Raw genomic sequence first — 8214 nt, forward strand, 5'->3', positions numbered from 1 at the left:
TATTGGTAGTCAGGAATTCGTATTGCCCTCAGTAGATGAAAATCAGAATGACTTCGTGTGAAGAATAAAATGAAAGATAGTATATATCATGATTTATTTAATTTTCTCTATTTTTTTAGTATGATTGATTTGATTGACATGTTATAACTATAACATAATGGATTTAATGTTTTCTTTAATAAAATAAATTATTTTCATAATAAAAAGCCTTGATATGACTCTTGATGGTAAGTGATGACGATACTTTTAATTATCCTTGAAATCTTATAATGTTATTTAAATATTATTTTTTTACTGAGTATATGAAACTCACCCCTTTCCATACCCCCTAGATGAGGAAGATAGTGAGGAACCGATCCCTGGCCTACCCTTTGAAGTCTTTGAGGATCCCGTGGATCATAAAAGTTTATGAGTGCATGATTTGTCCTGCACTTTGATGAGTCCATTTATAAAATGATAGAAGTGATCCTCTTTTGTATTTTGTTATTTTGTGTTTTTGTCGCCACTTCTTGCCTCAGTTATATTTGCAATTGGGAACTCATATATTTTGTAAGGAATTTATAAATATTGTTCTATTGTATATATTTATCTCTTATGCACTCGTAATCTATTTATGTATTTGACATCCTTATGCTTTAATTGACATTTGAGATGTCATAATAAACCCCAAGGTTTCAGTAAGGAATACAATATTTATTTTTACATACTAAGAAATATTTATAGATTAAATTAATGAAACTATAATTGGTTGGTCATGAGCTTAGATTTTATGTGCTTTAATATAATTATTATGTGTTAATGCATGTTTATGTAAATGTATATAAACTAGTTTTTTGCATGTTGATTATAACAATAAATTTGCATGTGATAAATGTTAACGCATGATATATTTTATGACTACGAGATGAAGTAATGAAGCATGATGAGTTGTTTTTAAGCATGAGAAATAATTATCAATATTGGCATACATGTACACAAATGATATGTTTGGTTAGGCTTTTTATTTTTGAGAGGTTTCTGTTTCTCCCCCATCTGGTATGAAAAGACATGAGAGAACCGCTCTCTATGCATGATGGTGTACCCTCTGACGAGAGTAGTGACACGATATGATTGTACGGATCACCTTTAGCGAAGTACGACCGTGACCATAGTTTATATGTACGATCACTATAGTTGGCACGACTGTGGTCATAGATCGTGTCATGTTTGGTAAGCCGTATATGTGCTATAGGTTTAGCAAATCACAAATCACTTGTATAATATAAAATGAATTGATCATTTCAAATGGGTAGTCGGGGATCTATATTTCTCTCAATAGATGGAAGTCGGAACGACTTTGCGCAGAAAATAAAATGAAATGAAAGAATGTCATGATTTGTTTGATTTTTTTTATTTTTAGCATGATTGATTTGATTGACATGATATGATTATAACATGATTAGACATGATTGATTTGATATTTTCTTTAATAAAGTAAATTATTTTCATAATTATTGAAATAAACCCGTAACTTGATTCCCTATTATAAGTAATTATGGTACTTTATTCAAGTTTAAATTATTTTTAAAATCTTAGTCATATTATTTAAATACTATTTTTCTTATTGAGTATGTAGAGCTCACTCATTTCTATGTTCCCCCTTAGATGAAGACAATAGTGAGGAACTGATCTTTGACCTACCCTTTGAAGTTTTCGAGGATCCTGTGGATCCATGAATTGTTATGAGTGCATGTTTTGTCTTGCACTCTGATGAGCCCATATTTGTAGAGGCTTGTAATTAATTTTGTTTTTGCTTCAGTATTGAGAAGAATGGGAACTTTATTATTATTTTATAAAGGATTATAATATTTTACTCCGTTGCATACATTAATTTTATATGCACTCGTATTTATTTTTGTATCTGACACCTTATGCTTTAATTAGTATTTGGGATGTTGTAAATGGTATCAGAGCAGTTACGTGGAATAATCCCTCACAAGTGAGGCTGTAGTTAGAAAACTACTCTAGAATACTTAGGATACTTCGTTTTTTAAAAACTAGATTAATAACTCGTGTCTTCTTTTTTATATAGGAATGACACGAGGAAGACTTTCTGTTGAAAAAATTGAGAGACCTGAGGCCCAGAACCATCTGACCACGGTCAAAGTCATCGAGCTTTTCTGAGTCGTCCATGGTCTAACTGAAGTTGTAGGTTAAAATCAAACAAATCGCTGCCAACACCCTCTTGCCTCTGTCTATCATCGAGCCGAGAGATTTATCTTTCATAATATAGCTGAGTTTAGGAAGCTTAACACACCTCACTTTGAATGAGGCCCTGACCCCTTAATAGTTGAAGCTTGGATCCTGTAGATAGAGAAACCTTTCTCTGTCTTAGACTTGACTAAGGAATAAAAGGTTCCCTTAGCAGTCTTCATGTTAGCTAGAGAAGCTGAACACTGGTGGCGGCTTGAGAAAGAAGTCTCACCTACCCCTACCACCTAGGAGGTTTTCATGAATGTTTTCTTTGAAAACTTCTTCCTTGTCTATGTTCGGGAAAAGAAAGAGGAGGAATTTCAGAACATCCGCCAGAAAAATTTGACGGTTGTTCAATATGTAGTTTGATTTATCCAGCTGTCTAGGTTTGCCCATTAATGGTCTTCCCTAAGAGTCGTAAGGCTAGAAAATTCCTAAAGGGCCTTTGCGCCGATATTTACGACTGGGTCCCGATGCTGACACTTAACTCTTATGCCGAGGTGTTGAAACATGCTCAGTTGGCCAAAGATCTTATCTCGGCCCGACATCAATGCAATGCCCAAGTTCGTATCCAACAACAACAATACTAACCCCAATAACAAAGAAAAAGACTACCTGACCCAATTAGTAGCCACCGTGATAAATGACCCTGAGTTGCCTCTTTTCCTGCTTTGTCTCCACATACTAGACACCTTGCCCGACTTACCCAACCATGTTAGCATTGTGGACGCTTGCATGGTGACCAACTATGTTGGCGTTTGAACAACACCTGCTATAAGTGCAGAAGCACTCAACACTTAGTGAAAGACTGTCCCTAGCAGCCAAAGGACATGGCCAGATCAGTAGCCCAGGGTCATGTGTACCACCTTGATGAGCCTGGTGTCCTTACCACTCCTGCTATTATCCAATGTATGCTTTCTATCCATGACACTACTGCTCAAGTTCTAATTGATACATATGCTACCCATTCTTTTATTTCTTGTTCTTTTGCTTGTAAATTAGATATTAAGCCTGAACCTTTAAATGAGATATTAGTAGTATAAACTCTCTCTAGAGGTCTTTTAGAAGCTCATTGTGTGTATAAAAATTGTAAGATAAAAGCTTCAAGAGTAGAATTATTAGTAGATCTTATACTCTTATACTTTTTAGGATTTGATGTTATCTTAGGTATTGGTTAGAGAAATATAGAACAATCATTAACTATGAAAGTAAGATTGTAACTCTTCGTTCACCAAAAATGATATAAAAATTTTATGAATTTTGTTATGCTATTTTACTAACCTTTGAATAAATAGGAATATGGATGTCGATCCCGCCGTATATACAATCCCTATTGTTTTTAACTTTTTAGATGTCTTTCCGAAGGAACTACTCGGTCTACCTCTCCCACGAGAGATAGAAATTTCTGTCGATCTGCTTCCTGGAACTCAACCAATCTAAAAACTTACTTATCCCATGAGTCATACTGAACACGTTGAACTTGAGCACCAGCTCTTCGAGCTTCTTGGACAAAGATTTATTCGCCCCAGCCATTCCCCTTGGGGTCCCCAGGGGTTATTTGTGAAGAAAAAAGACAGTTTCCTTTGATTATGCATTGACTACAGAGAGCTTAACTAAGTGACGGTGAAAAGTAAGTATTCTTTACCCCGTATTGATGATCTTTTTGATCAGTTGCAATGTGCTACATTTTTCTCGAAGATTAATCTCATATCAGGGTATTACCAGTTGAGAGTGAAGGAAGAAGATATCCCCAAAACAATCGTTCGATGCCGATACAGTTAATATGAGTTTAAGGTTATGCCTTTTGGACTGATTAATACCCCTACTGCTTTAATAAATCTTATGAATAGGGTTTTTCGGCATGTACTGGATCAATATATAATTGTGTTCTTTGATTACATCCTAGTGTACTCTAAGAGCCTTGAAAAACACATAGATCACTTGTCTCGAGTATTAAAAACCCTCTGCCCAAATCATTTGTATGTAAAGTTCAACAAATGTTCTTTTTGGTTGGATCAAGTCTCCTTTTCTGGTCAAGTAATTTCTGGTGAAGGACTTTCTGTTGATCCATCCAAGGTTGAAACTATGATTAATTAGAACCCAATAATGAATGTCAGTGAGGTATGTAGTTTTCTTGGTTTAACTAGTTATTATCAGTGATTCATTGATGGATTTTCTAAGATTACAACTTTGTTGACCTGTCTCACCAAGAAAGGTATACCTTTTGTTTGGGATTATGAATATGAAGAAAGTTTTGTTGAGTTGAAGTATCATCTCAACGCTATTTCAGTGTTGATCCTCCTTGACAATACTGAATGATTCCAGGTTTACTATGACGCATCTCATGTGGGTTCGGGATGTGTTTTGATACAACACGGTCGGGTATTACTTATGGATCTAAACAACTGAAACTCCATGAATGTAACTCTTCCACTCATGACCTGGAGTTGGAGGCCATAGTCTTTGCTCTGAAGATATGGCACCATTATCTATATGACTATTAAATTTAAAATATATATTTTTGCAGAGATAACTGAATATGAGACAGAGCAGTTGGATGGACCTTCTGAAAGATTATGATTGCAAGATCATTTACCACCCCGGTAGAGGTAATGTGGTCACTGATGCCTTGAGCCAAAAGGAGTTCATTTTGTTGGCTCAGACAATGGCCTCTAGTTAAAAGCTAGTTGATGCAATACAGGCACTCTACCTTAACCATTATGGCAATAGTGCCTATCTCGCTCAGATCCGAGCCTTACAACCATTATGGCAATGGTGCCTACCTCGCCCAGATCTGAGCCTTACTTGATATTTTTATAAAGATTTAGAAAATCCAATCCATCGATTAAGAGATAACTAAAAATTTGAGTAAGTTTACTTATGATGAATTTCCTGATTTCAGGCTCACCGATGGTGGCTTATGTCGATTTCAGGATCATATTTGGGTCCCTGTCGCTGTTAAGATAGATGTTCTCACAACTGTCATGCCTCTAAATTATCCATTCACCCTAGAAGTACCAAGATGTACTGGGGCTTGAGGCGTCAATACTGGTGGCCTAGAATGAAGAAAGACATTGTCGATTATGTCTTCCGATGCCTTACTTGCCAGTAAATTAAGGCTGAACACTAGAGACCTGACAATTTATTGCAAGACCTCTCTATTTTGGAATGAAAGTGAGATCATGTGACTATCGACTTTATTACCGGTTTGTCCAGAACCTGTTTCGGTCGCAACACAATATGGGTCAAAGTTGACAGGTTGACCAAGAAAACCCATTTCTTACTAATCAGAACAACATACTCCAACAGTAAATTAGTCCACCTGTACGTCGAGAAGATTTTTTGACTCCATGACGTTCCCCAATCTATTGTTTCAGATAGAGATCCCTGACTCACCTCCTATTTCTAGGACAATTTTTAGAAAAGACTTAGTTCGAGATTATACTTTAGTACTGCCAATCATCCTCAGACCAATGGTCAGTCTGAACGTACCATCTAGACGCTCGAAGATATTTTGCACATCTGTCTCCATTTTAGTGATAACTAGTATGAGTACCTTTCTTTATGTGAATTTGTTACTTTGTTACTGGTTTGTCCAGAACCTGTTTTGGTCGCAACACAATATGAGTCATTGTTGATAAGTTGACCAAGAACACCCATTTCTTACTAATAAGAACAACAGACTCCACCAGCAAATTAGTCTGCCTGTATGTCGAGAAGATTATTCGACTCCACGGCGTTCCTCCATCTATTGTTTCAGACAGAGATCCCTGATTCACCTCCAATTTCTAGGATAATTTTTAGGAAGCACTTGGTTTGAGATTATACTTTAGTACGGCCAATCATCCTCAGACCAATGGTTAGTCTGAACGTACCATCTAGACGCTCGAAGATATGTTGCGTGTCTGTGTCCATTTTGGTGACAACTAGTATGAGTACCTTTCCTTATATAAATTTGTTTATAATAACAATTATCATTCTAGAATCGACATGACTCTATATGAAGCCCTGTATGGTAGACCCTGTTATTCTCCCGCTTGCTGGAACGAAGTTGGGAACCAGCGTCACTTAGGACCAAATTACATTTAAGAGACCATTAAAAAGTTGCCATTATATGAAAGAGCCAAGCCACCGCTCATAGTCACTAGAAAAGCTACATCGAAGATCATAAACGACCCCTGGAGTTTAATATAGGCAATCATATTTTCCTTAAAATCTTCCCTTACAAAGGAAAAATGCAGTTCGGCAAAAAGGGTACGCTGAGCCCCCATTATGCATGACCTTTTCAGGTTATGGAATGTATCAAACCCGTAGTGTATCACCTCGCTTTCTCTCAGAATTTGTGGGTCTATATGATGTTTTCCATATCTCCATACTCAAAAGGTACCACCTTGACCCCTATCACATCATTCCTCACCAAGAGATGCTGGTCCAAGCAGACATGACTTACGAGGAGCTCCTCGCAGAAATTTTTGGCTAGACTGATAAAGTTCTGTGCAATAAAAGGATCCCAATGGTGAAGGTACAGTGGCAACATCACACTCTAGAAAAGACAACATGAGAACTGGAGAGTGAAATGCGAGAGAAGTTTCCTCATTTATTCATGACAATTTGGGGGATTAAATTTTCAAAAACTGGGAGGAATATAACACCCCAAAAATCTTTGTGCTTAATTGTATTATAACCCCTAATTATTCAGGTCCTAAGACTATTTGAACTCTTTAAATTTCATGCTGATTTTCGAATGAAATGGTTTAAAATTTATTTACGAATTTTTGCATATTTGTTGGTTATTTAATTTAATAATTATTTAAAAATTTATTTTATAACTTGTTAAATTGTATAAATTGTTTTCAAAAAATATTTCAAGAAAAATGGAGAAGAAAAATAATAGAAAAATCCCGCAAAAAAAGCCCTTGTCCGCGTGGGCCCTGCACACTGATTGCGCACACGCGTGCATATGGCTAACACGCAGTGTGTGCCTTTGTGCACGTCTCCTCCATGCAAGGCGCGAGGCGCATGATTTGTGCGTTGCTTTGCGCGCCCTGTGTGCGAACAGGTCCTCAGAAAGCGAGCATGGTAGGCAGGGCTAGTGTGTGCTGCCTCAGGTAGGGTCTCCCGCCATCGTTTGGGTGGCGTGTTTCTGGTTTTTGCATCGGTATCACGGTACCGTTGTCTCATCAACCATCCATCAGTTACGTTAGTCACATGTTGTCGCATCAAATTGCCTTTTTTTCCTCTCTCCTCACAAGATTTTGCCACTTGGCACAAATCTAATGATCCCTATTTTTTATAAATAGGAACCCCTCTTCACCATTTCTTCACCATTCCAACTTCATTCTTCCATCCACCAAAGAGTTCTAGAAAGAGAGAGAGAGAGCTAGAGAGAGAAGAGGAAGAATTAAAAGAGGAAAAGACATAGGATAAAAATCAAGATTTCAGTAAGGAATATAGTATTTATTTTTGCATAGTAAGGAATATTTATAGATTAAATTAATGAAATTATAATTGGTTGGTCATGTGCTTAGATTTTATATGCTTTAATATAATTATTATGTGTTAATGCATGTTTATGTAAATGTATATAAACAGGTTGTTTGGATGTTGATTATAACAATAAATTTGCATGTGATAAATGTTAACGCATGATATATTTTACGACTACGAGATGAAGTAACGAAGCATGATGAGTTTTTTTTTAAGCATGAGAAATAATTATCGATATTGGCATGTATGTACACAAATGATATGTTTTGTTAGGCTTTTTATTTTTGAAAGGTTTCTATTTCTCCCCCATCTGGTATGAAAAGACATGAGAGAACCGCTCTCTATACATGATGGTGTACCATCTGACGAGAGTAGTGACACGATATGATTGTAGGGATCACCTTTGGCGAAGTACAACTGTGAACATAGTTTACATATAGGACCATCATGGTTGGCATGACTGTGGTCATAGATCGTGTCATGGTTTACCAAGCC

This window comes from Carica papaya, chromosome 5, assembly GCF_054855325.1.
Source record: "Carica papaya isolate Zhongbai chromosome 5, ASM5485532v1, whole genome shotgun sequence".
NCBI lineage: Eukaryota > Viridiplantae > Streptophyta > Magnoliopsida > Brassicales > Caricaceae > Carica > Carica papaya.